Here is a 25,148-nt window from a genome sequence, read left to right as displayed (position 1 = left end):
GATAGGCCCGCGTATGGCCTCCTGCACGTTTTTTCATTTAGACTAGTGATCGTCCCGCCGAAGCGAGACAGTAGAAAAATCGTCTATATACTCATCGTTTTGGCCTTCTCCACGGAAATCTTTAGTAAAAGGCGAAAGATTTGTGCGTGAACTGAAGAAAGCCCAGAGTTGTCGTAAGTCGGCGCGACCTGTTGTGCCTTCGAGCCTACTTAACCTTTGCTTGTGGTGTGCCGCTTGCCAGTGTGTCCGTTCGTAGAGGACGCTTAAAAGGTGCTGCATCGTGAGGTGTAGACTTGATACAAGGACTTTCACCTTTCTGATCTACATCACCTAGTTGAGTGCGTTCGCGTGAATCACTAGGAAGTTGCGTTCGCTGTCTCGGAGAGTGTGGTCCCTGTAGGCAATACGTCGTACTAGTGGCTTGCGTTACATCTAGTTTGTTTCTACTGCAGTTCGACTCCTTTGGTTGTCTCTGAACTTTATTTCTCTCCTCGAACCGATTTTGATTAGCTCGTATGTATTATTCTGCTAAAAAAAAAAAAAAAACTTGTGAGCGGGATACGGCCGAAAGGCCCTTGGCTCAACCCCTGCCGTCTGCGGCCTTCACTCTTCGCATTTGGAAAGCCATTGAGTGGACCGTGCTTACCAAGTCTCTGTGAGCGAGATGAGAGATAGGCCCGCGTATGGCCTCCTGCACGTTTTTTCATTTAGACTAGTGATCGTCCCGCCGAAGCGAGACAGTAGAAAAGTCGTCTATATACTCATCGTTTTGGCCTTCTCCACGGAAATCTTTAGTAAAAGGCGAAAGATTTGTGCGTGAACTGAAGAAAGCCCAGAGTTGTCGTAAGTCGGCGCGACCTGTTGTGCCTTCGAGCCTACTTAACCTTTGCTTGTGGTGTGCCGCTTGCCAGTGTGTCCGTTCGTAGAGGACGCTTAAAAGGTGCTGCATCGTGAGGTGTAGACTTGACACAAGGACTTTCACCTTTCTGATCTACATCACCTAGTTGAGTGCGTTCGCGTGAATCACTAGGAAGTTGCGTTCGCTGTCTCGGAGAGTGTGGTCCCTGTAGGCAATACGTCGTACTAGTGGCTTGCGTTACATCTAGTTTGTTTCTACTGCAGTTCGACTCCTTTGGTTGTCTCTGAACTTTATTTCTTTCCTCGAGCCGATATTGATTAGCTCGTATGTATTATTCTGCTAAAAAAAAAAAAAAAACTTGTGAGCGGGATACGGCCGAAAGGCCCTTGGCTCAACCCCTGCCGTCTGCGGCCTTCACTCTTCGCATTTGGAAAGCCATTGAGTGGACCGTGCTTACCAAGTCTCTGTGAGCGAGATGAGAGATAGGCCCGCGTATGGCCTCCTGCACGTTTTTTTCATTTAGACTAGTGATCGTCCCGCCGAAGCGAGACAGTAGAAAAATCGTCTATATACTCATCGTTTTGGCCTTCTCCACGGAAATCTTTAGTAAAAGGCGAAAGATTTGTGCGTGAACTGAAGAAAGCCCAGAGTTGTCGTAAGTCGGCGCGACCTGTTGTGCCTTCGAGCCGACTTAACCTTTGCTTGTGGTGTGCCGCTTGCCAGTGTGTCCGTTCGTAGAGGACGCTTAAAAGGTGCTGCATCGTGAGGTGTAGACTTGACACAAGGACTTTCACCTTTCTGATCTACATCACCTAGTTGAGTGCGTTCGCGTGAATCACTAGGAAGTTGCGTTCGCTGTCTCGGAGAGTGTGGTCCCTGTAGGCAATACGTCGTACTAGTGGCTTGCGTTACATCTAGTTTGTTTCTACTGCAGTTCGACTCCTTTGGTTGTCTCTGAACTTTATTTCTTTCCTCGAGCCGATTTTGATTAGCTCGTATGTATTATTCTGCTAAAAAAAAAAAAAACTTGTGAGCGGGATACGGCCGAAAGGCCCTTGGCTCAACCCCTGCCGTCTGCGGCCTTCACTCTTCGCATTTGGAAAGCCATTGAGTGGACCGTGCTTACCAAGTCTCTGTGAGCGAGATGAGAGATAGGCCCGCGTATGGCCTCCTGCACGTTTTTTCATTTAGACTAGTGATCGTCCCGCCGAAGCGAGACAGTAGAAAAATCGTCTATATACTCATCGTTTTGGCCTTCTCCACGGAAATCTTTAGTAAAAGGCGAAAGATTTGTGCGTGAACTGAAGAAAGCCCAGAGTTGTCGTAAGTCGGCGCGACCTGTTGTGCCTTCGAGCCTACTTAACCTTTGCTTGTGGTGTGCCGCTTGCCAGTGTGTCCGTTCGTAGAGGACGCTTAAAAGGTGCTGCATCGTGAGGTGTAGACTTGATACAAGGACTTTCACCTTTCTGATCTACATCACCTAGTTGAGTGCGTTCGCGTGAATCACTAGGAAGTTGCGTTCGCTGTCTCGGAGAGTGTGGTCCCTGTAGGCAATACGTCGTACTAGTGGCTTGCGTTACATCTAGTTTGTTTCTACTGCAGTTCGACTCCTTTGGTTGTCTCTGAACTTTATTTCTTTCCTCGAACCGATTTTGATTAGCTCGTATGTATTATTCTGCTAAAAAAAAAAAAAAAACTTGTGAGCGGGATACGGCCGAAAGGCCCTTGGCTCAACCCCTGCCGTCTGCGGCCTTCACTCTTCGCATTTGGAAAGCCATTGAGTGGACCGTGCTTACCAAGTCTCTGTGAGCGAGATGAGAGATAGGCCCGCGTATGGCCTCCTGCACGTTTTTTCATTTAGACTAGTGATCGTCCCGCCGAAGCGAGACAGTAGAAAAGTCGTCTATATACTCATCGTTTCGGCCTTCTCCACGGAAATCTTTAGTAAAAGGCGAAAGATTTGTGCGTGAACTGAAGAAAGCCCAGAGTTGTCGTAAGTCGGCGCGACCTGTTGTGCCTTCGAGCCTACTTAACCTTTGCTTGTGGTGTGCCGCTTGCCAGTGTGTCCGTTCGTAGAGGACGCTTAAAAGGTGCTGCATCGTGAGGTGTAGACTTGACACAAGGACTTTCACCTTTCTGATCTACATCACCTAGTTGAGTGCGTTCGCGTGAATCACTAGGAAGTTGCGTTCGCTGTCTCGGAGAGTGTGGTCCCTGTAGGCAATACGTCGTACTAGTGGCTTGCGTTACATCTAGTTTGTTTCTACTGCAGTTCGACTCCTTTGGTTGTCTCTGAACTTTATTTCTTTCCTCGAGCCGATATTGATTAGCTCGTATGTATTATTCTGCTAAAAAAAAAAAAAAAACTTGTGAGCGGGATACGGCCGAAAGGCCCTTGGCTCAACCCCTGCCGTCTGCGGCCTTCACTCTTCGCATTTGGAAAGCCATTGAGTGGACCGTGCTTACCAAGTCTCTGTGAGCGAGATGAGAGATAGGCCCGCGTATGGCCTCCTGCACGTTTTTTTCATTTAGACTAGTGATCGTCCCGCCGAAGCGAGACAGTAGAAAAATCGTCTATATACTCATCGTTTTGGCCTTCTCCACGGAAATCTTTAGTAAAAGGCGAAAGATTTGTGCGTGAACTGAAGAAAGCCCAGAGTTGTCGTAAGTCGGCGCGACCTGTTGTGCCTTCGAGCCGACTTAACCTTTGCTTGTGGTGTGCCGCTTGCCAGTGTGTCCGTTCGTAGAGGACGCTTAAAAGGTGCTGCATCGTGAGGTGTAGACTTGACACAAGGACTTTCACCTTTCTGATCTACATCACCTAGTTGAGTGCGTTCGCGTGAATCACTAGGAAGTTGCGTTCGCTGTCTCGGAGAGTGTGGTCCCTGTAGGCAATACGTCGTACTAGTGGCTTGCGTTACATCTAGTTTGTTTCTACTGCAGTTCGACTCCTTTGGTTGTCTCTGAACTTTATTTCTTTCCTCGAGCCGATTTTGATTAGCTCGTATGTATTATTCTGCTAAAAAAAAAAAAAAACTTGTGAGCGGGATACGGCCGAAAGGCCCTTGGCTCAACCCCTGCCGTCTGCGGCCTTCACTCTTCGCATTTGGAAAGCCATTGAGTGGACCGTGCTTACCAAGTCTCTGTGAGCGAGATGAGAGATAGGCCCGCGTATGGCCTCCTGCACGTTTTTTCATTTAGACTAGTGATCGTCCCGCCGAAGCGAGACAGTAGAAAAATCGTCTATATACTCATCGTTTTGGCCTTCTCCACGGAAATCTTTAGTAAAAGGCGAAAGATTTGTGCGTGAACTGAAGAAAGCCCAGAGTTGTCGTAAGTCGGCGCGACCTGTTGTGCCTTCGAGCCTACTTAACCTTTGCTTGTGGTGTGCCGCTTGCCAGTGTGTCCGTTCGTAGAGGACGCTTAAAAGGTGCTGCATCGTGAGGTGTAGACTTGACACAAGGACTTTCACCTTTCTGATCTACATCACCTAGTTGAGTGCGTTCGCGTGAATCACTAGGAAGTTGCGTTCGCTGTCTCGGAGAGTGTGGTCCCTGTAGGCAATACGTCGTACTAGTGGCTTGCGTTACATCTAGTTTGTTTCTACTGCAGTTCGACTCCTTTGGTTGTCTCTGAACTTTATTTCTTTCCTCGAGCCGATTTTGATTAGCTCGTATGTATTATTCTGCTAAAAAAAAAAAAAAAACTTGTGAGCGGGATACGGCCGAAAGGCCCTTGGCTCAACCCCTGCCGTCTGCGGGCTTCACTCTTCGCATTTGGAAAGCCATTGAGTGGACCGTGCTTACCAAGTCTCTGTGAGCGAGATGAGAGATAGGCCCGCGTATGGCCTCCTGCACGTTTTTTCATTTAGACTAGTGATCGTCCCGCCGAAGCGAGACAGTAGAAAAGTCGTCTATATACTCATCGTTTTGGCCTTCTCCACGGAAATCTTTAGTAAAAGGCGAAAGATTTGTGCGTGAACTGAAGAAAGCCCAGAGTTGTCGTAAGTCGGCGCGACCTGTTGTGCCTTCGAGCCTACTTAACCTTTGCTTGTGGTGTGCCGCTTGCCAGTGTGTCCGTTCGTAGAGGACGCTTAAAAGGTGCTGCATCGTGAGGTGTAGACTTGACACAAGGACTTTCACCTTTCTGATCTACATCACCTAGTTGAGTGCGTTCGCGTGAATCACTAGGAAGTTGCGTTCGCTGTCTCGGAGAGTGTGGTCCCTGTAGGCAATACGTCGTACTAGTGGCTTGCGTTACATCTAGTTTGTTTCTACTGCAGTTCGACTCCTTTGGTTGTCTCTGAACTTTATTTCTTTCCTCGAGCCGATTTTGATTAGCTCGTATGTATTATTCTGCTAAAAAAAAAAAAAAAACTTGTGAGCGGGATACGGCCGAAAGGCCCTTGGCTCAACCCCTGCCGTCTGCGGCCTTCACTCTTCGCATTTGGAAAGCCATTGAGTGGACCGTGCTTACCAAGTCTCTGTGAGCGAGATGAGAGATAGGCCCGCGTATGGCCTCCTGCACGTTTTTTTCATTTAGACTAGTGATCGTCCCGCCGAAGCGAGACAGTAGAAAAATCGTCTATATACTCATCGTTTTGGCCTTCTCCACGGAAATCTTTAGTAAAAGGCGAAAGATTTGTGCGTGAACTGAAGAAAGCCCAGAGTTGTCGTAAGTCGGCGCGACCTGTTGTGCCTTCGAGCCGACTTAACCTTTGCTTGTGGTGTGCCGCTTGCCAGTGTGTCCGTTCGTAGAGGACGCTTAAAAGGTGCTGCATCGTGAGGTGTAGACTTGACACAAGGACTTTCACCTTTCTGATCTACATCACCTAGTTGAGTGCGTTCGCGTGAATCACTAGGAAGTTGCGTTCGCTGTCTCGGAGAGTGTGGTCCCTGTAGGCAATACGTCGTACTAGTGGCTTGCGTTACATCTAGTTTGTTTCTACTGCAGTTCGACTCCTTTGGTTGTCTCTGAACTTTATTTCTTTCCTCGAGCCGATTTTGATTAGCTCGTATGTATTATTCTGCTAAAAAAAAAAAAAAACTTGTGAGCGGGATACGGCCGAAAGGCCCTTGGCTCAACCCCTGCCGTCTGCGGCCTTCACTCTTCGCATTTGGAAAGCCATTGAGTGGACCGTGCTTACCAAGTCTCTGTGAGCGAGATGAGAGATAGGCCCGCGTATGGCCTCCTGCACGTTTTTTTATTTAGACTAGTGATCGTCCCGCCGAAGCGAGACAGTAGAAAAATCGTCTATATACTCATCGTTTTGGCCTTCTCCACGGAAATCTTTAGTAAAAGGCGAAAGATTTGTGCGTGAACTGAAGAAAGCCCAGAGTTGTCGTAAGTCGGCGCGACCTGCTGTGCCTTCGAGCCTACTTAACCTTTGCTTGTGGTGTGCCGCTTGCCAGTGTGTCCGTTCGTAGAGGACGCTTAAAAGGTGCTGCATCGTGAGGTGTAGACTTGACACAAGGACTTTCACCTTTCTGATCTACATCACCTAGTTGAGTGCGTTCGCGTGAATCACTAGGAAGTTGCGTTCGCTGTCTCGGAGAGTGTGGTCCCTGTAGGCAATACGTCGTACTAGTGGCTTGCGTTACATCTAGTTTGTTTCTACTGCAGTTCGACTCCTTTGGTTGTCTCTGAACTTTATTTCTTTCCTCGAGCCGATTTTGATTAGCTCGTATGTATTATTCTGCTAAAAAAAAAAAAAAAAACTTGTGAGCGGGATACGGCCGAAAGGCCCTTGGCTCAACCCCTGCCGTCTGCGGCCTTCACTCTTCGCATTTGGAAAGCCATTGAGTGGACCGTGCTTACCAAGTCTCTGTGAGCGAGATGAGAGATAGGCCCGCGTATGGCCTCCACGTTTTTTCATTTAGACTAGTGATCGTCCCGCCGAAGCGAGACAGTAGAAAAATCGTCTATATACTCATCGTTTTGGCCTTCTCCACGGAAATCTTTAGTAAAAGGCGAAAGATTTGTGCGTGAACTGAAGAAAGCCCAGAGTTGTCGTAAGTCGGCGCGACCTGTTGTGCCTTCGAGCCGACTTAACCTTTGCTTGTGGTGTGCCGCTTGCCAGTGTGTCCGTTCGTAGAGGACGCTTAAAAGGTGCTGCATCGTGAGGTGTAGACTTGACACAAGGACTTTCACCTTTCTGATCTACATCACCTAGTTGAGTGCGTTCGCGTGAATCACTAGGAAGTTGCGTTCGCTGTCTCGGAGAGTGTGGTCCCTGTAGGCAATACGTCGTACTAGTGGCTTGCGTTACATCTAGTTTGTTTCTACTGCAGTTCGACTCCTTTGGTTGTCTCTGAACTTTATTTCTTTCCTCGAGCCGATTTTGATTAGCTCGTATGTATTATTCTGCTAAAAAAAAAAAAAACTTGTGAGCGGGATACGGCCGAAAGGCCCTTGGCTCAACCCCTGCCGTCTGCGGCCTTCACTCTTCGCATTTGGAAAGCCATTGAGTGGACCGTGCTTACCAAGTCTCTGTGAGCGAGATGAGAGATAGGCCCGCGTATGGCCTCCTGCACGTTTTTTCATTTAGACTAGTGATCGTCCCGCCGAAGCGAGACAGTAGAAAAATCGTCTATATACTCATCGTTTTGGACTTCTCCACGGAAATCTTTAGTAAAAGGCGAAAGATTTGTGCGTGAACTGAAGAAAGCCCAGAGTTGTCGTAAGTGGGCGCGACCTGTTGAGCCTTCGAGCCGACTTAACCTTTGCTTGTGGTGTGCCGCTTGCCAGTGTGTCCGTTCGTAGAGGACGCTTAAAAGGTGCTGCATCGTGAGGTGTAGACTTGACACAAGGACTTTCACCTTTCTGATCTACATCACCTAGTTGAGTGCGTTCGCGTGAATCACTAGGAAGTTGCGTTCGCTGTCTCGGAGAGTGTGGTCCCTGTAGGCAATACGTCGTACTAGTGGCTTGCGTTACATCTAGTTTGTTTCTACTGCAGTTCGACTCCTTTGGTTGTCTCTGAACTTTATTTCTTTCCTCGAGCCGATTTTGATTAGCTCGTATGTATTATTCTGCTAAAAAAAAAAAAAAACTTGTGAGCGGGATACGGCCGAAAGGCCCTTGGCTCAACCCCTGCCGTCTGCGGCCTTCACTCTTCGCATTTGGAAAGCCATTGAGTGGACCGTGCTTACCAAGTCTCTGTGAGCGAGATGAGAGATAGGCCCGCGTATGGCCTCCTGCACGTTTTTTCATTTAGACTAGTGATCGTCCCGCCGAAGCGAGACAGTAGAAAAATCGTCTATATACTCATCGTTTTGGCCTTCTCCACGGAAATCTTTAGTAAAAGGCGAAAGATTTGTGCGTGAACTGAAGAAAGCCCAGAGTTGTCGTAAGTCGGCGCGACCTGTTGTGCCTTCGAGCCGACTTAACCTTTGCTTGTGGTGTGCCGCTTGCCAGTGTGTCCGTTCGTAGAGGACGCTTAAAAGGTGCTGCATCGTGAGGTGTAGACTTGACACAAGGACTTTCACCTTTCTGATCTACATCACCTAGTTGAGTGCGTTCGCGTGAATCACTAGGAAGTTGCGTTCGCTGTCTCGGAGAGTGTGGTCCCTGTAGGCAATACGTCGTACTAGTGGCTTGCGTTACATCTAGTTTGTTTCTACTGCAGTTCGACTCCTTTGGTTGTCTCTGAACTTTATTTCTTTCCTCGAGCCGATTTTGATTAGCTCGTATGTATTATTCTGCTAAAAATAAAAAAAAAACTTGTGAGCGGGATACGGCCGAAAGGCCCTTGGCTCAACCCCTGCCGTCTGCGGCCTTCACTCTTCGCATTTGGAAAGCCATTGAGTGGACCGTGCTTACCAAGTCTCTGTGAGCGAGATGAGAGATAGGCCCGCGTATGGCCTCCTGCACGTTTTTTCATTTAGACTAGTGATCGTCCCGCCGAAGCGAGACAGTAGAAAAATCGTCTATATACTCATCGTTTTGGCCTTCTCCACGGAAATCTTTAGTAAAAGGCGAAAGATTTGTGCGTGAACTGAAGAAAGCCCAGAGTTGTCGTAAGTCGGCGCGACCTGTTGTGCCTTCGAGCCGACTTAACCTTTGCTTGTGGTGTGCCGCTTGCCAGTGTGTCCGTTCGTAGAGGACGCTTAAAAGGTGCTGCATCGTGAGGTGTAGACTTGACACAAGGACTTTCACCTTTCTGATCTACATCACCTAGTTGAGTGCGTTCGCGTGAATCACTAGGAAGTTGCGTTCGCTGTCTCGGAGAGTGTGGTCCCTGTAGGCAATACGTCGTACTAGTGGCTTGCGTTACATCTAGTTTGTTTCTACTGCAGTTCGGCTCCTTTGGTTGTCTCTGAACTTTATTTCTTTCCTCGAGCCGATTTTGATTAGCTCGTATGTATTATTCTGCTAAAAAAAAAAAAAAAAACTTGTGAGCGGGATACGGCCGAAAGGCCCTTGGCTCAACCCCTGCCGTCTGCGGCCTTCACTCTTCGCATTTGGAAAGCCATTGAGTGGACCGTGCTTACCAAGTCTCTGTGAGCGAGATGAGAGATAGGCCCGCGTATGGCCTCCTGCACGTTTTTTCATTTAGACTAGTGATCGTCCCGCCGAAGCGAGACAGTAGAAAAATCGTCTATATACTCATCGTTTTGGACTTCTCCACGGAAATCTTTAGTAAAAGGCGAAAGATTTGTGCGTGAACTGAAGAAAGCCCAGAGTTGTCGTAAGTGGGCGCGACCTGTTGTGCCTTCGAGCCGACTTAACCTTTGCTTGTGGTTAGCCGCTTGCCAGTGTGTCCGTTCGTAGAGGACGCTTAAAAGGTGCTGCATCGTGAGGTGTAGACTTGACACAAGGACTTTCACCTTTCTGATCTACATCACCTAGTTGAGTGCGTTCGCGTGAATCACTAGGAAGTTGCGTTCGCTGTCTCGGAGAGTGTGGTCCCTGTAGGCAATACGTCGTACTAGTGGCTTGCGTTACATCTAGTTTGTTTCTACTGCAGTTCGACTCCTTTGGTTGTCTCTGAACTTTATTTCTTTCCTCGAGCCGATTTTGATTAGCTCGTATGTATTATTCTGCTAAAAAAAAAAAAAAAACTTGTGAGCGGGATACGGCCGAAAGGCCCTTGGCTCAACCCCTGCCGTCTGCGGCCTTCACTCTTCGCATTTGGAAAGCCATTGAGTGGACCGTGCTTACCAAGTCTCTGTGAGCGAGATGAGAGATAGGCCCGCGTATGGCCTCCTGCACGTTTTTTCATTTAGACTAGTGATCGTCCCGCCGAAGCGAGACAGTAGAAAAATCGTCTATATACTCATCGTTTTGGCCTTCTCCACGGAAATCTTTAGTAAAAGGCGAAAGATTTGTGCGTGAACTGAAGAAAGCCCAGAGTTGTCGTAAGTCGGCGCGACCTGTTGTGCCTTCGAGCCGACTTAACCTTTGCTTGTGGTGTGCCGCTTGCCAGTGTGTCCGTTCGTAGAGGACGCTTAAAAGGTGCTGCATCGTGAGGTGTAGACTTGACACAAGGACTTTCACCTTTCTGATCTACATCACCTAGTTGAGTGCGTTCGCGTGAATCACTAGGAAGTTGCGTTCGCTGTCTCGGAGAGTGTGGTCCCTGTAGGCAATACGTCGTACTAGTGGCTTGCGTTACATCTAGTTTGTTTCTACTGCAGTTCGACTCCTTTGGTTGTCTCTGAACTTTATTTCTTTCCTCGAGCCGATTTTGATTAGCTCGTATGTATTATTCTGCTAAAAAAAAAAAAAAAACTTGTGAGCGGGATACGGCCGAAAGGCCCTTGGCTCAACCCCTGCCGTCTGCGGCCTTCACTCTTCGCATTTGGAAAGCCATTGAGTGGACCGTGCTTACCAAGTCTCTGTGAGCGAGATGAGAGATAGGCCCGCGTATGGCCTCCTGCACGTTTTTTCATTTAGACTAGTGATCGTCCCGCCGAAGCGAGACAGTAGAAAAATCGTCTATATACTCATCGTTTTGGCCTTCTCCACGGAAATCTTTAGTAAAAGGCGAAAGATTTGTGCGTGAACTGAAGAAAGCCCAGAGTTGTCGTAAGTCGGCGCGACCTGTTGTGCCTTCGAGCCGACTTAACCTTTGCTTGTGGTGTGCCGCTTGCCAGTGTGTCCGTTCGTAGAGGACGCTTAAAAGGTGCTGCATCGTGAGGTGTAGACTTGACACAAGGACTTTCACCTTTCTTATCTACATCACCTAGTTGAGTGCGTTCGCGTGAATCACTAGGAAGTTGCGTTCGCTGTCTCGGAGAGTGTGGTCCCTGTAGGCAATACGTCGTACTAGTGGCTTGCGTTACATCTAGTTTGTTTCTACTGCAGTTCGACTCCTTTGGTTGTCTCTGAACTTTATTTCTTTCCTCGAGCCGATTTTGATTAGCTCGTATGTATTATTCTGCTAAAAAAAAAAAAAAAAACTTGTGAGCGGGATACGGCCGAAAGGCCCTTGGCTCAACCCCTGCCGTCTGCGGCCTTCACTCTTCGCATTTGGAAAGCCATTGGGTCGACCGTGCTTACCAAGTCTCTGTGAGCGAGATGAGAGATAGGCCCGCGTATGGCCTCCTGCACGTTTTTTCATTTAGACTAGTGATCGTCCCGCCGAAGCGAGACAGTAGAAAAATCGTCTATATACTCATCGTTTTGGCCTTCTCCACGGAAATCTTTAGTAAAAGGCGAAAGATTTGTGCGTGAACTGAAGAAAGCCCAGAGTTGTCGTAAGTCGGCGCGACCTGTTGTGCCTTCGAGCCGACTTAACCTTTGCTTGTGGTGTGCCGCTTGCCAGTGTGTCCGTTCGTAGAGGACGCTTAAAAGGTGCTGCATCGTGAGGTGTAGACTTGACACAAGGACTTTCACCTTTCTGATCTACATCACCTAGTTGAGTGCGTTCGCGTGAATCACTAGGAAGTTGCGTTCGCTGTCTCGGAGAGTGTGGTCCCTGTAGGCAATACGTCGTACTAGTGGCTTGCGTTACATCTAGTTTGTTTCTACTGCAGTTCGACTCCTTTGGTTGTCTCTGAACTTTATTTCTTTCCTCGAGCCGATTTTGATTAGCTCGTATGTATTATTCTGCTAAAAAAAAAAAAAAAACTTGTGAGCGGGATACGGCCGAAAGGCCCTTGGCTCAACCCCTGCCGTCTGCGGCCTTCACTCTTCGCATTTGGAAAGCCATTGAGTGGACCGTGCTTACCAAGTCTCTGTGAGCGAGATGAGAGATAGGCCCGCGTATGGCCTCCTGCACGTTTTTTCATTTAGACTAGTGATCGTCCCGCCGAAGCGAGACAGTAGAAAAATCGTCTATATACTCATCGTTTTGGCCTTCTCCACGGAAATCTTTAGTAAAAGGCGAAAGATTTGTGCGTGAACTGAAGAAAGCCCAGAGTTGTCGTAAGTCGGCGCGACCTGTTGTGCCTTCGAGCCGACTTAACCTTTGCTTGTGGTGTGCCGCTTGCCAGTGTGTCCGTTCGTAGAGGACGCTTAAAAGGTGCTGCATCGTGAGGTGTAGACTTGACACAAGGACTTTCACCTTTCTTATCTACATCACCTAGTTGAGTGCGTTCGCGTGAATCACTAGGAAGTTGCGTTCGCTGTCTCGGAGAGTGTGGTCCCTGTAGGCAATACGTCGTACTAGTGGCTTGCGTTACATCTAGTTTGTTTCTACTGCAGTTCGACTCCTTTGGTTGTCTCTGAACTTTATTTCTTTCCTCGAGCCGATTTTGATTAGCTCGTATGTATTATTCTGCTAAAAAAAAAAAAAAACTTGTGAGCGGGATACGGCCGAAAGGCCCTTGGCTCAACCCCTGCCGTCTGCGGCCTTCACTCTTCGCATTTGGAAAGCCATTGGGTCGACCGTGCTTACCAAGTCTCTGTGAGCGAGATGAGAGATAGGCCCGCGTATGGCCTCCTGCACGTTTTTTCATTTAGACTAGTGATCGTCCCGCCGAAGCGAGACAGTAGAAAAATCGTCTATATACTCATCGTTTTGGCCTTCTCCACGGAAATCTTTAGTAAAAGGCGAAAGATTTGTGCGTGAACTGAAGAAAGCCCAGAGTTGTCGTAAGTCGGCGCGACCTGTTGTGCCTTCGAGCCGACTTAACCTTTGCTTGTGGTGTGCCGCTTGCCAGTGTGTCCGTTCGTAGAGGACGCTTAAAAGGTGCTGCATCGTGAGGTGTAGACTTGACACAAGGACTTTCACCTTTCTGATCTACATCACCTAGTTGAGTGCGTTCGCGTGAATCACTAGGAAGTTGCGTTCGCTGTCTCGGAGAGTGTGGTCCCTGTAGGCAATACGTCGTACTAGTGGCTTGCGTTACATCTAGTTTGTTTCTACTGCAGTTCGACTCCTTTGGTTGTCTCTGAACTTTATTTCTTTCCTCGAGCCGATTTTGATTAGCTCGTATGTATTATTCTGCTAAAAAAAAAAAAAAACTTGTGAGCGGGATACGGCCGAAAGGCCCTTGGCTCAACCCCTGCCGTCTGCCGCCTTCACTCTTCGCATTTGGAAAGCCATTGAGTGGACCGTGCTTACCAAGTCTCTGTGAGCGAGATGAGAGATAGGCCCGCGTATGGCCTCCTGCACGTTTTTTCATTTAGACTAGTGATCGTCCCGCCGAAGCGAGACAGTAGAAAAATCGTCTATATACTCATCGTTTTGGCCTTCTCCACGGAAATCTTTAGTAAAAGGCGAAAGATTTGTGCGTGAACTGAAGAAAGCCCAGAGTTGTCGTAAGTCGGCGCGACCTGTTGTGCCTTCGAGCCGACTTAACCTTTGGTTGTGGTGTGCCGCTTGCCAGTGTGTCCGTTCGTAGAGGACGCTTAAAAGGTGCTGCATCGTGAGGTGTAGACTTGACACAAGGACTTTCACCTTTCTGATCTACATCACCTAGTTGAGTGCGTTCGCGTGAATCACTAGGAAGTTGCGTTCGCTGTCTCGGAGAGTGTGGTCCCTGTAGGCAATACGTCGTACTAGTGGCTTGCGTTACATCTAGTTTGTTTCTACTGCAGTTCGACTCCTTTGGTTGTCTCTGAACTTTATTTCTTTCCTCGAGCCGAGTTTGATTAGCTCGTATGTATTATTCTGCTAAAAAAAAAAAAAACTTGTGAGCGGGATACGGGCGAAAGGCCCTTGGCTCAACCCCTGCCGTCTGCGGCCTTCACTCTTCGCATTTGGAAAGCCATTGAGTGGACCGTGCTTACCAAGTCTCTGTGAGCGAGATGAGAGATAGGCCCGCGTATGGCCTCCTGCACGTTTTTTCATTTAGACTAGTGATCGTCCCGCCGAAGCGAGACAGTAGAAAAATCGTCTATATACTCATCGTTTTGGCCTTCTCCACGGAAATCTTTAGTAAAAGGCGAAAGATTTGTGCGTGAACTGAAGAAAGCCCAGAGTTGTCGTAAGTCGGCGCGACCTGTTGTGCCTTCGAGCCGACTTAACCTTTGCTTGTGGTGTGCCGCTTGCCAGTGTGTCCGTTCGTAGAGGACGCTTAAAAGGTGCTGCATCGTGAGGTGTAGACTTGACACAAGGACTTTCACCTTTCTGATCTACATCACCTAGTTGAGTGCGTTCGCGTGAATCACTAGGAAGTTGCGTTCGCTGTCTCGGAGAGTGTGGTCCCTGTAGGCAATACGTCGTACTAGTGGCTTGCGTTACATCTAGTTTGTTTCTACTGCAGTTCGACTCCTTTGGTTGTCTCTGAACTTTATTTCTTTCCTCGAGCCGATTTTGATTAGCTCGTATGTATTATTCTGCTAAAAAAAAAAAAAAACTTGTGAGCGGGATACGGCCGAAAGGCCCTTGGCTCAACCCCTGCCGTCTGCGGCCTTCACTCTTCGCATTTGGAAAGCCATTGAGTGGACCGTGCTTACCAAGTCTCTGTGAGCGAGATGAGAGATAGGCCCGCGTATGGCCTCCTGCACGTTTTTTCATTTAGACTAGTGATCGTCCCGCCGAAGCGAGACAGTAGAAAAATCGTCTATATACTCATCGTTTTGGCCTTCTCCACGGAAATCTTTAGTAAAAGGCGAAAGATTTGTGCGTGAACTGAAGAAAGCCCAGAGTTGTCGTAAGTCGGCGCGACCTGTTGTGCCTTCGAGCCGACTTAACCTTTGCTTGTGGTGTGCCGCTTGCCAGTGTGTCCGTTCGTAGAGGACGCTTAAAAGGTGCTGCATCGTGAGGTGTAGACTTGACACAAGGACTTTCACCTTTCTGATCTACATCACCTAGTTGAGTGCGTTCGCGTGAATCACTAGGAAGTTGCGTTCGCTGTCTCGGAGAGTGTGGTCCCTGTAGGCAATACGTCGTACTAGTGGCTTGCGTTACATCTAGTTTGTTTCTACTGCAGTTCGACTCCTTTGGTTGTCTCTGAACTTTATTTCTTTCCTCGAGCCGATTTTGATTAGCTCGTATGTATTATTCTGCTAAAAAAAAAAAAAAACTTGTGAGCGGGATACGGCCGAAAGGCCCTTGGCTCAACCCCTGCCGTCTGCGGCCTTCACTCTTTGCATTTGGAAAGCCATTGAGTGGACCGTGCTTACCAATTCTCTGTGAGCGAGATGAGAGATAGGCCCGCGTATGGCCTCCTGCACGTTTTTTCATTTAGACTAGTGATCGTCCCGCCGAAGCGAGACAGTAGAAAAATCGTCTATATACTCATCGTTTTGGCCTTCTCCACGGAAATCTTTAGTAAAAGGCGAAAGATTTGTGCGTGAACTGAAGAAAGCCCAGATTTGTCGTAAGTCGGCGCGACCTGTTGTGCCTTCGAGCCGACTTAACCTTTGCTTGTGGTGTGCCGCTTGCCAGTGTGTCCGTTCGTAGAGGACGCTTAAAAGGTGCTGCATCGTGAGGTGTAGACTTGACACAAGGACTTTCACCTTTCTGATCTACATCACCTAGTTGAGTGCGTTCGCGTGAATCACTAGGAAGTTGCGTTCGCTGTCTCGGAGAGTGTGGTCCCTGTAGGCAATACGTCGTACTAGTGGCTTGCGTTACATCTAGTTTGTTTCTACTGCAGTTCGACTCCTTTGGTTGTCTCTGAACTTTATTTCTTTCCTCGAGCCGATTTTGATTAGCTCGTATGTATTATTCTGCTAAAAAAAAAAAAAAAACTTGTGAGCGGGATACGGCCGAAAGGCCCTTGGCTCAACCCCTGCCGTCTGCGGCCTTCACTCTTCGCATTTGGAAAGCCATTGAGTGGACCGTGCTTACCAAGTCTCTGTGAGCGAGATGAGAGATAGGCCCGCGTATGGCCTCCTGCACGTTTTTTCATTTAGACTAGTGATCGTCCCGCCGAAGCGAGACAGTAGAAAAATCGTCTATATACTCATCGTTTTGGCCTTCTCCACGGAAATCTTTAGTAAAAGGCGAAAGATTTGTGCGTGAACTGAAGAAAGCCCAGAGTTGTCGTAAGTCGGCGCGACCTGTTGTGCCTTCGAGCCGACTTAACCTTTGCTTGTGGTGTGCCGCTTGCCAGTGTGTCCGTTCGTAGAGGACGCTTAAAAGGTGCTGCATCGTGAGGTGTAGACTTGACACAAGGACTTTCACCTTTCTTATCTACATCACCTAGTTGAGTGCGTTCGCGTGAATCACTAGGAAGTTGCGTTCGCTGTCTCGGAGAGTGTGGTCCCTGTAGGCAATACGTCGTACTAGTGGCTTGCGTTACATCTAGTTTGTTTCTACTGCAGTTCGACTCCTTTGGTTGTCTCTGAACTTTATTTCTTTCCTCGAGCCGATTTTGATTAGCTCGTATGTATTATTCTGCTAAAAAAAAAAAAAAACTTGTGAGCGGGATACGGCCGAAAGGCCCTTGGCTCAACCCCTGCCGTCTGCGGCCTTCACTCTTCGCATTTGGAAAGCCATTGGGTCGACCGTGCTTACCAAGTCTCTGTGAGCGAGATGAGAGATAGGCCCGCGTATGGCCTCCTGCACGTTTTTTCATTTAGACTAGTGATCGTCCCGCCGAAGCGAGACAGTAGAAAAATCGTCTATATACTCATCGTTTTGGCCTTCTCCACGGAAATCTTTAGTAAAAGGCGAAAGATTTGTGCGTGAACTGAAGAAAGCCCAGAGTTGTCGTAAGTCGGCGCGACCTGTTGTGCCTTCGAGCCGACTTAACCTTTGCTTGTGGTGTGCCGCTTGCCAGTGTGTCCGTTCGTAGAGGACGCTTAAAAGGTGCTGCATCGTGAGGTGTAGACTTGACACAAGGACTTTCACCTTTCTGATCTACATCACCTAGTTGAGTGCGTTCGCGTGAATCACTAGGAAGTTGCGTTCGCTGTCTCGGAGAGTGTGGTCCCTGTAGGCAATACGTCGTACTAGTGGCTTGCGTTACATCTAGTTTGTTTCTACTGCAGTTCGACTCCTTTGGTTGTCTCTGAACTTTATTTCTTTCCTCGAGCCGATTTTGATTAGCTCGTATGTATTATTCTGCTAAAAAAAAAAAAAAACTTGTGAGCGGGATACGGCCGAAAGGCCCTTGGCTCAACCCCTGCCGTCTGCGGCCTTCACTCTTCGCATTTGGAAAGCCATTGAGTGGACCGTGCTTACCAAGTCTCTGTGAGCGAGATGAGAGATAGGCCCGCGTATGGCCTCCTGCACGTTTTTTCATTTAGACTAGTGATCGTCCCGCCGAAGCGAGACAGTAGAAAAATCGTCTATATACTCATCGTTTTGGCCTTCTCCACGGAAATCTTTAGTAAAAGGCGAAAGATTTGTGCGTGAACTGAAGAAAGCCCAGAGTTGTCGTAAGTCGGCGCGACCTGTTGTGCCTTCGAGCCGACTTAACCTTTGGTTGTGGTGTGCCGCTTGCCAGTGTGTCCGTTCGTAGAGGACGCTTAAAAGGTGCTGCATCGTGAGGTGTAGACTTGACACAAGGACTTTCACCTTTCTGATCTACATCACCTAGTTGAGTGCGTTCGCGTGAATCACTAGGAAGTTGCGTTCGCTGTCTCGGAGAGTGTGGTCCCTGTAGGCAATACGTCGTACTAGTGGCTTGCGTTACATCTAGTTTGTTTCTACTGCAGTTCGACTCCTTTGGTTGTCTCTGAACTTTATTTCTTTCCTCGAGCCGAGTTTGATTAGCTCGTATGTATTATTCTGCTAAAAAAAAAAAAAACTTGTGAGCGGGATACGGGCGAAAGGCCCTTGGCTCAACCCCTGCCGTCTGCGGCCTTCACTCTTCGCATTTGGAAAGCCATTGAGTGGACCGTGCTTACCAAGTCTCTGTGAGCGAGATGAGAGATAGGCCCGCGTATGGCCTCCTGCACGTTTTTTCATTTAGACTAGTGATCGTCCCGCCGAAGCGAGACAGTAGAAAAATCGTCTATATACTCATCGTTTTGGCCTTCTCCACGGAAATCTTTAGTAAAAGGCGAAAGATTTGTGCGTGAACTGAAGAAAGCCCAGAGTTGTCGTAAGTCGGCGCGACCTGTTGTGCCTTCGAGCCGACTTAACCTTTGCTTGTGGTGTGCCGCTTGCCAGTGTGTCCGTTCGTAGAGGACGCTTAAAAGGTGCTGCATCGTGAGGTGTAGACTTGACACAAGGACTTTCACCTTTCTGATCTACATCACCTAGTTGAGTGCGTTCGCGTGAATCACTAGGAAGTTGCGTTCGCTGTCTCGGAGAGTGTGGTCCCTGTAGGCAATACGTCGTACTAGTGGCTTGCGTTACATCTAGTTTGTTTCTACTGCAGTTCGACTCCTTTGGTTGTCTCTGAACTTTATTTCTTTCCTCGAGCCGATTTTGATTAGCTCGTATGTATTATTCTGCTAAAAAAAAAAAAAAACTTGTGAGCGGGATACGGCCGAAAGGCCCTTGGCTCAACCCCTGCCGTCTGCGGCCTTCACTCTTTGCATTTGGAAAGCCATTGAGTGGACCGTGCTTACCAATTCTCTGTGAGCGAGATGAGAGATAGGCCCGCGTATGGCCTCCTGCACGTTTTTTCATTTAGACTAGTGATCGTCCCGCCGAAGCGAGACAGTAGAAAAATCGTCTATATACTCATCGTTTTGACCTTTTCCACGGAAATCTTTAGTAAAAGGCGAAAGATTTGTGCGTGAACTGAAGAAAGCCCAGAGTTGTCGTAAGTCGGCGCGACCTGTTGTGCCTTCGAGCCGACTTAACCTTTGCTTGTGGTGTGCCGCTTGCCAGTGTGTCCGTTCGTAGAGGACGCTTAAAAGGTGCTGCATCGTGAGGTGTAGACTTGACACAAGGACTTTCACCTTTCTGATCTACATCACCTAGTTGAGTGCGTTCGCGTGAATCACTAGGAAGTTGCGTTCGCTGTCTCGGAGAGTGTGGTCCCTGTAGGCAATACGTCGTACTAGTGGCTTGCGTTACATCTAGTTTGTTTCTACTGCAGTTCGACTCCTTTGGTTGTCTCTGAACTTTATTTCTTTCCTCGAGCCGATTTTGATTAGCTCGTATGTATTATTCTGCTAAAAAAAAAAAAAACTTGTGAGCGGGATACGGCCGAAAGGCCCTTGGCTCAACCCCTGCCGTCTGCGGTCTTCACTCTTCGCATTTGGAAAGCCATTGAGTGGACCGTGCTTACCAAGTCTCTGTGAGCGAGAGGAGAGATAGGCCCGCGTATGGCCTCCTGCACGTTTTTTCATTTAGACTAGTGATCGTCCCGCCGAAGCGAGACAGTAGAAAAATCGTCTATATACTCATCGTTTTGGCCTTCTCCACGGAAATCTTTAGTAAAAGGCGAAAGATTTGTGCGTGAACTGAAGAAAGCCCAGAGTTGTCGTAAGTCGGCGCGACCTGTTGTGCCTTCAAGCCGATTTAACCTTTGCTTGTGGTGTGCCGCTTGCCAGTGTGTCCGTTCGTAGAGGACGCTTAAATGGTGCTGCATCGTGAGGTGTAGACTTGACACAAGGACTTTCACCTTTCTGATCTACATCACCTAGTTGAGTGCGTTCGCGTGAATCACTAGGAAGTTGCGTTCGCTGTCTCGGAGAGTGTGGTCCCTGTAGGCAATACGTCGTACTAGTGGCTTGCGTTACATCTAGTTTGTTTCTACTGCAGTTCGACTCCTTTGGTTGTCTCTGAACTTTATTTCTTTCCTCGAGCCGATTTTGATTAGCTCGTATGTATTATTCTGCTAAAAAAAAAAAAAAACTTGTGAGCGGGATACGGCCGAAAGGCCCTTGGCTCAATCCCTGCCGTCTGCGGCCTTCACTCTTCGCATTTGGAAAGCCATTGGGTGGACCGTGCTTACCAAGTCTCTGTGAGCGAGATGAGAGATAGGCCCGCGTATGGCCTCCTGCACGTTTTTTCATTTAGACTAGTGATCGTCCCGCCGAAGCGAGACAGTAGAAAAATCGTCTATATACTCATCGTTTTGGCCTTCTCCACGGAAATCTTTAGTAAAAGGCGAAAGATTTGTGCGTGAACTGAAGAAAGCCCAGAGTTGTCGTAAGTCGGCGCGACCTGTTGTGCCTTCGAGCCGACTTAACCTTTGCTTGTGGTGTGCCGCTTGCCAGTGTGTCCGTTCGTAGAGGACGCTTAAAAGGTGCTGCATCGTGAGGTGTAGACTTGACACAAGGACTTTCACCTTTCTGATCTACATCACCTAGTTGAGTGCGTTCGCGTGAATCACTAGGAAGTTGCGTTCGCTGTCTCGGAGAGTGTGGTCCCTGTAGGCAATACGTCGTACTAGTGGCTTGCGTTACATCTAGTTTGTTTCTACTGCAGTTCGACTCCTTTGGTTGTCTCTGAACTTTATTTCTTTCCTCGAGCCGATTTTGATTAGCTCGTATGTATTATTCTGCTAAAAAAAAAAAAAAACTTGTGAGCGGGATACGGCCGAAAGGCCCTTGGCTCAACCCCTGCCGTCTGCGGCCTTCACTCTTCGCATTTGGAAAGCCATTGAGTGGACCGTGCTTACCAAGTCTCTGTGAGCGAGATGAGAGATAGGCCCGCGTATGGCCTCCTGCACGTTTTTTCATTTAGACTAGTGATCGTCCCGCCGAAGCGAGACAGTAGAAAAATCGTCTATATACTCATCGTTTTGGCCTTCTCCACGGAAATCTTTAGTAAAAGGCGAAAGATTTGTGCGTGAACTGAAGAAAGCCCAGAGTTGTCGTAAGTCGGCGCGACCTGTTGTGCCTTCGAGCCGACTTAACCTTTGCTTGTGGTGTGCCGCTTGCCAGTGTGTCCGTTCGTAGAGGACGCTTAAAAGGTGCTGCATCGTGAGGTGTAGACTTGACACAAGGACTTTCACCTTTCTGATCTACATCACCTAGTTGAGTGCGTTCGCGTGAATCACTAGGAAGTTGCGTTCGCTGTCTCGGAGAGTGTGGTCCCTGTAGGCAATACGTCGTACTAGTGGCTTGCGTTACATCTAGTTTGTTTCTACTGCAGTTCGACTCCTTTGGTTGTCTCTGAACTTTATTTCTTTCCTCGAGCCGATTTTGATTAGCTCGTATGTATTATTCTGCTAAAAAAAAAAAAAAACTTGTGAGCGGGATACGGCCGAAAGGCCCTTGGCTCAATCCCTGCCGTCTGCGGCCTTCACTCTTCGCATTTGGAAAGCCATTGGGTGGACCGTGCTTACCAAGTCTCTGTGAGCGAGATGAGAGATAGGCCCGCGTATGGCCTCCTGCACGTTTTTTCATTTAGACTAGTGATCGTCCCGCCGAAGCGAGACAGTAGAAAAATCGTCTATATACTCATCGTTTTGGCCTTCTCCACGGAAATCTTTAGTAAAAGGCGAAAGATTTGTGCGTGAACTGAAGAAAGCCCAGAGTTGTCGTAAGTCGGCGCGACCTGTTGTGCCTTCGAGCCGACTTAACCTTTGCTTGTGGTGTGCCGCTTGCCAGTGTGTCCGTTCGTAGAGGACGCTTAAAAGGTGCTGCATCGTGAGGTGTAGACTTGACACAAGGACTTTCACCTTTCTGATCTACATCACCTAGTTGAGTGCGTTCGCGTGAATCACTAGGAAGTTGCGTTCGCTGTCTCGGAGAGTGTGGTCCCTGTAGGCAATACGTCGTACTAGTGGCTTGCGTTACATCTAGTTTGTTTCTACTGCAGTTCGACTCCTTTGGTTGTCTCTGAACTTTATTTCTTTCCTCGAGCCGATTTTGATTAGCTCGTATGTATTATTCTGCTAAAAAAAAAAAAAAACTTGTGAGCGGGATACGGCCGAAAGGCCCTTGGCTCAATCCCTGCCGTCTGCGGCCTTCACTCTTCGCATTTGGAAAGCCATTGGGTGGACCGTGCTTACCAAGTCTCTGTGAGCGAGATGAGAGATAGGCCCGCGTATGGCCTCCTGCACGTTTTTTCATTTAGACTAGTGATCGTCCCGCCGAAGCGAGACAGTAGAAAAATCGTCTATATACTCATCGTTTTGGCCTTCTCCACGGAAATCTTTAGTAAAAGGCGAAAGATTTGTGCGTGAACTGAAGAAAGCCCAGAGTTGTCGTAAGTCGGCGCGACCTGTTGTGCCTTCGAGCCGACTTAACCTTTGCTTGTGGTGTGCCGCTTGCCAGTGTGTCCGTTCGTAGAGGACGCTTAAAAGGTGCTGCATCGTGAGGTGTAGACTTGACACAAGGACTTTCACCTTTCTGATCTACATCACCTAGTTGAGTGCGTTCGCGTGAATCACTAGGAAGTTGCGTTCGCTGTCTCGGAGAGTGTGGTCCCTGTAGGCAATACGTCGTACTAGTGGCTTGCGTTACATCTAGTTTGTTTCTACTGCAGTTCGACTCCTTTGGTTGTCTCTGAACTTTATTTCTTTCCTCGAGCCGATTTTGATTAGCTCGTATGTATTATTCTGCTAAAAAAAAAAAAAAACTTGTGAGCGGGATACGGCCGAAAGGCCCTTGGCTCAACCCCTGCCGTCTGCGGCCTTCACTCTTCGCATTTGGAAAGCCATTGAGTGGACCGTGCTTACCAAGTCTCTGTGAGCGAGATGAGAGATAGGCCCGCGTATGGCCTCCTGCACGTTTTTTCATTTAGACTAGTGATCGTCCCGCCGAAGCGAGACAGTAGAAAAATCGTCTATATACTCATCGTTTTGGCCTTCTCCACGGAAATCTTTAGTAAAAGGCGAAAGATTTGTGCGTGAACTGAAGAAAGCCCAGAGTTGTCGTAAGTCGGCGCGACCTGTTGTGCCTTCGAGCCGACTTAACCTTTGCTTGTGGTGTGCCGCTTGCCAGTGTGTCCGTTCGTAGAGGACGCTTAAAAGGTGCTGCATCGTGAGGTGTAGACTTGACACAAGGACTTTCACCTTTCTGATCTACATCACCTAGTTGAGTGCGTTCGCGTGAATCACTAGGAAGTTGCGTTCGCTGTCTCGGAGAGTGTGGTCCCTGTAGGCAATACGTCGTACTAGTGGCTTGCGTTACATCTAGTTTGTTTCTACTGCAGTTCGACTCCTTTGGTTGTCTCTGAACTTTATTTCTTTCCTCGAGCCGATTTTGATTAGCTCGTATGTATTATTCTGCTAAAAAAAAAAAAAAACTTGTGAGCGGGATACGGCCGAAAGGCCCTTGGCTCAATCCCTGCCGTCTGCGGCCTTCACTCTTCGCATTTGGAAAGCCATTGGGTGGACCGTGCTTACCAAGTCTCTGTGAGCGAGATGAGAGATAGGCCCGCGTATGGCCTCCTGCACGTTTTTTCATTTAGACTAGTGATCGTCCCGCCGAAGCGAGACAGTAGAAAAATCGTCTATATACTCATCGTTTTGGCCTTCTCCACGGAAATCTTTAGTAAAAGGCGAAAGATTTGTGCGTGAACTGAAGAAAGCCCAGAGTTGTCGTAAGTCGGCGCGACCTGTTGTGCCTTCGAGCCGACTTAACCTTTGCTTGTGGTGTGCCGCTTGCCAGTGTGTCCGTTCGTAGAGGACGCTTAAAAGGTGCTGCATCGTGAGGTGTAGACTTGACACAAGGACTTTCACCTTTCTGATCTACATCACCTAGTTGAGTGCGTTCGCGTGAATCACTAGGAAGTTGCGTTCGCTGTCTCGGAGAGTGTGGTCCCTGTAGGCAATACGTCGTACTAGTGGCTTGCGTTACATCTAGTTTGTTTCTACTGCAGTTCGACTCCTTTGGTTGTCTCTGAACTTTATTTCTTTCCTCGAGCCGATTTTGATTAGCTCGTATGTATTATTCTGCTAAAAAAAAAAAAAAACTTGTGAGCGGGATACGGCCGAAAGGCCCTTGGCTCAACCCCTGCCGTCTGCGGCCTTCACTCTTCGCATTTGGAAAGCCATTGAGTGGACCGTGCTTACCAAGTCTCTGTGAGCGAGATGAGAGATAGGCCCGCGTATGGCCTCCTGCACGTTTTTTCATTTAGACTAGTGATCGTCCCGCCGAAGCGAGACAGTAGAAAAATCGTCTATATACTCATCGTTTTGGCCTTCTCCACGGAAATCTTTAGTAAAAGGCGAAAGATTTGTGCGTGAACTGAAGAAAGCCCAGAGTTGTCGTAAGTCGGCGCGACCTGTTGTGCCTTCGAGCCGACTTAACCTTTGCTTGTGGTGTGCCGCTTGCCAGTGTGTCCGTTCGTAGAGGACGCTTAAAAGGTGCTGCATCGTGAGGTGTAGACTTGACACAAGGACTTTCACCTTTCTGATCTACATCACCTAGTTGAGTGCGTTCGCGTGAATCACTAGGAAGTTGCGTTCGCTGTCTCGGAGAGTGTGGTCCCTGTAGGCAATACGTCGTACTAGTGGCTTGCGTTACATCTAGTTTGTTTCTACTGCAGTACGACTCCTTTGGTTGTCTCTGAACTTTATTTCTTTCCTCGAGCCGATTTTGATTAGCTCGTATGTATTATTCTGCTAAAAAAAAAAAAAACTTGTGAGCGGGATACGGCCGAAAGGCCCTTGGCTCAACCCCTGCCGTCTGCGGCCTTCACTCTTCGCATTTGGAAAGCCATTGAGTGGACCGTGCTTACCAAGTCTCTGTGAGCGAGATGAGAGATAGGCCCGCGTATGGCCTCCTGCACGTTTTTTCATTTAGACTAGTGATCGTCCCGCCGAAGCGAGACAGTAGAAAAATCGTCTATATACTCATCGTTTTGGCCTTCTCCACGGAAATCTTTAGTAAAAGGCGAAAGATTTGTGCGTGAACTGAAGAAAGCCCAGAGTTGTCGTAAGTCGGCGCGACCTGTTGTGCCTTCGAGCCGACTTAACCTTTGCTTGTGGTGTGCCGCTTGCCAGTGTGTCCGTTCGTAGAGGACGCTTAAAAGGTGCTGCATCGTGAGGTGTAGACTTGACACAAGGACTTTCACCTTTCTGATCTACATCACCTAGTTGAGTGCGTTCGCGTGAATCACTAGGAAGTTGCGTTCGCTGTCTCGGAG

The 25,148-nt window shown here is 48.4% G+C and overlaps 38 non-coding genes across 38 annotated transcripts; all 38 read right to left on the bottom strand.

The window, feature by feature from the left end:
* Positions 1-50: 50 nt before the first annotated feature.
* LOC130619261 (U5 spliceosomal RNA) lies at positions 51-171 on the bottom strand. Its single transcript, XR_008980003.1, has one exon. It is a non-coding gene; the product is annotated as a U5 spliceosomal RNA (small nuclear RNA).
* Positions 172-720: 549 nt separating this feature from the next.
* Positions 721-841, bottom strand: LOC130619676 (U5 spliceosomal RNA). The gene has a single exon (XR_008980414.1). It is a non-coding gene; the product is annotated as a U5 spliceosomal RNA (small nuclear RNA).
* Positions 842-1,391: 550 nt separating this feature from the next.
* On the bottom strand, positions 1,392-1,512 carry LOC130619260 (U5 spliceosomal RNA). The gene has a single exon (XR_008980002.1). It is a non-coding gene; the product is annotated as a U5 spliceosomal RNA (small nuclear RNA).
* A 547-nt stretch (positions 1,513-2,059) lies between these two features.
* Positions 2,060-2,180, bottom strand: LOC130619259 (U5 spliceosomal RNA). The gene has a single exon (XR_008980001.1). It is a non-coding gene; the product is annotated as a U5 spliceosomal RNA (small nuclear RNA).
* A 549-nt stretch (positions 2,181-2,729) lies between these two features.
* LOC130619762 (U5 spliceosomal RNA) lies at positions 2,730-2,850 on the bottom strand. The gene has a single exon (XR_008980500.1). It is a non-coding gene; the product is annotated as a U5 spliceosomal RNA (small nuclear RNA).
* A 550-nt stretch (positions 2,851-3,400) lies between these two features.
* Positions 3,401-3,521, bottom strand: LOC130619258 (U5 spliceosomal RNA). The gene has a single exon (XR_008980000.1). It is a non-coding gene; the product is annotated as a U5 spliceosomal RNA (small nuclear RNA).
* A 548-nt stretch (positions 3,522-4,069) lies between these two features.
* LOC130619257 (U5 spliceosomal RNA) lies at positions 4,070-4,190 on the bottom strand. Its single transcript, XR_008979999.1, has one exon. It is a non-coding gene; the product is annotated as a U5 spliceosomal RNA (small nuclear RNA).
* Positions 4,191-4,739: 549 nt separating this feature from the next.
* Positions 4,740-4,860, bottom strand: LOC130619675 (U5 spliceosomal RNA). The gene has a single exon (XR_008980413.1). It is a non-coding gene; the product is annotated as a U5 spliceosomal RNA (small nuclear RNA).
* A 550-nt stretch (positions 4,861-5,410) lies between these two features.
* LOC130619256 (U5 spliceosomal RNA) lies at positions 5,411-5,531 on the bottom strand. Its single transcript, XR_008979998.1, has one exon. It is a non-coding gene; the product is annotated as a U5 spliceosomal RNA (small nuclear RNA).
* Positions 5,532-6,079: 548 nt separating this feature from the next.
* On the bottom strand, positions 6,080-6,200 carry LOC130619254 (U5 spliceosomal RNA). The gene has a single exon (XR_008979995.1). It is a non-coding gene; the product is annotated as a U5 spliceosomal RNA (small nuclear RNA).
* Positions 6,201-6,747: 547 nt separating this feature from the next.
* On the bottom strand, positions 6,748-6,868 carry LOC130619253 (U5 spliceosomal RNA). Its single transcript, XR_008979994.1, has one exon. It is a non-coding gene; the product is annotated as a U5 spliceosomal RNA (small nuclear RNA).
* Positions 6,869-7,415: 547 nt separating this feature from the next.
* On the bottom strand, positions 7,416-7,536 carry LOC130619799 (U5 spliceosomal RNA). The gene has a single exon (XR_008980538.1). It is a non-coding gene; the product is annotated as a U5 spliceosomal RNA (small nuclear RNA).
* A 548-nt stretch (positions 7,537-8,084) lies between these two features.
* LOC130619252 (U5 spliceosomal RNA) lies at positions 8,085-8,205 on the bottom strand. Its single transcript, XR_008979993.1, has one exon. It is a non-coding gene; the product is annotated as a U5 spliceosomal RNA (small nuclear RNA).
* A 549-nt stretch (positions 8,206-8,754) lies between these two features.
* LOC130619250 (U5 spliceosomal RNA) lies at positions 8,755-8,875 on the bottom strand. Its single transcript, XR_008979992.1, has one exon. It is a non-coding gene; the product is annotated as a U5 spliceosomal RNA (small nuclear RNA).
* A 550-nt stretch (positions 8,876-9,425) lies between these two features.
* On the bottom strand, positions 9,426-9,546 carry LOC130619798 (U5 spliceosomal RNA). The gene has a single exon (XR_008980537.1). It is a non-coding gene; the product is annotated as a U5 spliceosomal RNA (small nuclear RNA).
* Positions 9,547-10,095: 549 nt separating this feature from the next.
* LOC130619249 (U5 spliceosomal RNA) lies at positions 10,096-10,216 on the bottom strand. The gene has a single exon (XR_008979991.1). It is a non-coding gene; the product is annotated as a U5 spliceosomal RNA (small nuclear RNA).
* Positions 10,217-10,765: 549 nt separating this feature from the next.
* Positions 10,766-10,886, bottom strand: LOC130619247 (U5 spliceosomal RNA). The gene has a single exon (XR_008979989.1). It is a non-coding gene; the product is annotated as a U5 spliceosomal RNA (small nuclear RNA).
* Positions 10,887-11,436: 550 nt separating this feature from the next.
* On the bottom strand, positions 11,437-11,557 carry LOC130619246 (U5 spliceosomal RNA). Its single transcript, XR_008979988.1, has one exon. It is a non-coding gene; the product is annotated as a U5 spliceosomal RNA (small nuclear RNA).
* A 549-nt stretch (positions 11,558-12,106) lies between these two features.
* On the bottom strand, positions 12,107-12,227 carry LOC130619245 (U5 spliceosomal RNA). Its single transcript, XR_008979987.1, has one exon. It is a non-coding gene; the product is annotated as a U5 spliceosomal RNA (small nuclear RNA).
* Positions 12,228-12,775: 548 nt separating this feature from the next.
* Positions 12,776-12,896, bottom strand: LOC130619244 (U5 spliceosomal RNA). Its single transcript, XR_008979985.1, has one exon. It is a non-coding gene; the product is annotated as a U5 spliceosomal RNA (small nuclear RNA).
* A 548-nt stretch (positions 12,897-13,444) lies between these two features.
* Positions 13,445-13,565, bottom strand: LOC130619243 (U5 spliceosomal RNA). The gene has a single exon (XR_008979984.1). It is a non-coding gene; the product is annotated as a U5 spliceosomal RNA (small nuclear RNA).
* A 547-nt stretch (positions 13,566-14,112) lies between these two features.
* LOC130619241 (U5 spliceosomal RNA) lies at positions 14,113-14,233 on the bottom strand. Its single transcript, XR_008979982.1, has one exon. It is a non-coding gene; the product is annotated as a U5 spliceosomal RNA (small nuclear RNA).
* A 548-nt stretch (positions 14,234-14,781) lies between these two features.
* LOC130619239 (U5 spliceosomal RNA) lies at positions 14,782-14,902 on the bottom strand. The gene has a single exon (XR_008979981.1). It is a non-coding gene; the product is annotated as a U5 spliceosomal RNA (small nuclear RNA).
* A 548-nt stretch (positions 14,903-15,450) lies between these two features.
* On the bottom strand, positions 15,451-15,571 carry LOC130619885 (U5 spliceosomal RNA). Its single transcript, XR_008980621.1, has one exon. It is a non-coding gene; the product is annotated as a U5 spliceosomal RNA (small nuclear RNA).
* A 549-nt stretch (positions 15,572-16,120) lies between these two features.
* Positions 16,121-16,241, bottom strand: LOC130619238 (U5 spliceosomal RNA). Its single transcript, XR_008979980.1, has one exon. It is a non-coding gene; the product is annotated as a U5 spliceosomal RNA (small nuclear RNA).
* A 548-nt stretch (positions 16,242-16,789) lies between these two features.
* Positions 16,790-16,910, bottom strand: LOC130619237 (U5 spliceosomal RNA). Its single transcript, XR_008979979.1, has one exon. It is a non-coding gene; the product is annotated as a U5 spliceosomal RNA (small nuclear RNA).
* Positions 16,911-17,458: 548 nt separating this feature from the next.
* On the bottom strand, positions 17,459-17,579 carry LOC130619236 (U5 spliceosomal RNA). The gene has a single exon (XR_008979978.1). It is a non-coding gene; the product is annotated as a U5 spliceosomal RNA (small nuclear RNA).
* Positions 17,580-18,126: 547 nt separating this feature from the next.
* Positions 18,127-18,247, bottom strand: LOC130619235 (U5 spliceosomal RNA). The gene has a single exon (XR_008979977.1). It is a non-coding gene; the product is annotated as a U5 spliceosomal RNA (small nuclear RNA).
* A 548-nt stretch (positions 18,248-18,795) lies between these two features.
* Positions 18,796-18,916, bottom strand: LOC130619898 (U5 spliceosomal RNA). The gene has a single exon (XR_008980635.1). It is a non-coding gene; the product is annotated as a U5 spliceosomal RNA (small nuclear RNA).
* A 547-nt stretch (positions 18,917-19,463) lies between these two features.
* On the bottom strand, positions 19,464-19,584 carry LOC130619233 (U5 spliceosomal RNA). Its single transcript, XR_008979976.1, has one exon. It is a non-coding gene; the product is annotated as a U5 spliceosomal RNA (small nuclear RNA).
* Positions 19,585-20,132: 548 nt separating this feature from the next.
* LOC130619232 (U5 spliceosomal RNA) lies at positions 20,133-20,253 on the bottom strand. The gene has a single exon (XR_008979974.1). It is a non-coding gene; the product is annotated as a U5 spliceosomal RNA (small nuclear RNA).
* A 548-nt stretch (positions 20,254-20,801) lies between these two features.
* Positions 20,802-20,922, bottom strand: LOC130619231 (U5 spliceosomal RNA). Its single transcript, XR_008979973.1, has one exon. It is a non-coding gene; the product is annotated as a U5 spliceosomal RNA (small nuclear RNA).
* A 548-nt stretch (positions 20,923-21,470) lies between these two features.
* Positions 21,471-21,591, bottom strand: LOC130619230 (U5 spliceosomal RNA). Its single transcript, XR_008979972.1, has one exon. It is a non-coding gene; the product is annotated as a U5 spliceosomal RNA (small nuclear RNA).
* A 548-nt stretch (positions 21,592-22,139) lies between these two features.
* On the bottom strand, positions 22,140-22,260 carry LOC130619227 (U5 spliceosomal RNA). Its single transcript, XR_008979970.1, has one exon. It is a non-coding gene; the product is annotated as a U5 spliceosomal RNA (small nuclear RNA).
* Positions 22,261-22,808: 548 nt separating this feature from the next.
* Positions 22,809-22,929, bottom strand: LOC130619226 (U5 spliceosomal RNA). The gene has a single exon (XR_008979969.1). It is a non-coding gene; the product is annotated as a U5 spliceosomal RNA (small nuclear RNA).
* A 548-nt stretch (positions 22,930-23,477) lies between these two features.
* Positions 23,478-23,598, bottom strand: LOC130619225 (U5 spliceosomal RNA). Its single transcript, XR_008979968.1, has one exon. It is a non-coding gene; the product is annotated as a U5 spliceosomal RNA (small nuclear RNA).
* A 548-nt stretch (positions 23,599-24,146) lies between these two features.
* On the bottom strand, positions 24,147-24,267 carry LOC130619224 (U5 spliceosomal RNA). The gene has a single exon (XR_008979967.1). It is a non-coding gene; the product is annotated as a U5 spliceosomal RNA (small nuclear RNA).
* A 547-nt stretch (positions 24,268-24,814) lies between these two features.
* On the bottom strand, positions 24,815-24,935 carry LOC130619223 (U5 spliceosomal RNA). The gene has a single exon (XR_008979966.1). It is a non-coding gene; the product is annotated as a U5 spliceosomal RNA (small nuclear RNA).
* Between the last annotated feature and the right edge of the window lie 213 nt (positions 24,936-25,148).

The sequence above is a fragment of the Hydractinia symbiolongicarpus genome, chromosome 11, assembly GCF_029227915.1.
Source record: "Hydractinia symbiolongicarpus strain clone_291-10 chromosome 11, HSymV2.1, whole genome shotgun sequence".
Taxonomy (NCBI): domain Eukaryota; kingdom Metazoa; phylum Cnidaria; class Hydrozoa; order Anthoathecata; family Hydractiniidae; genus Hydractinia; species Hydractinia symbiolongicarpus.
This window is presented reverse-complemented; position numbering and strand designations above follow the sequence as displayed.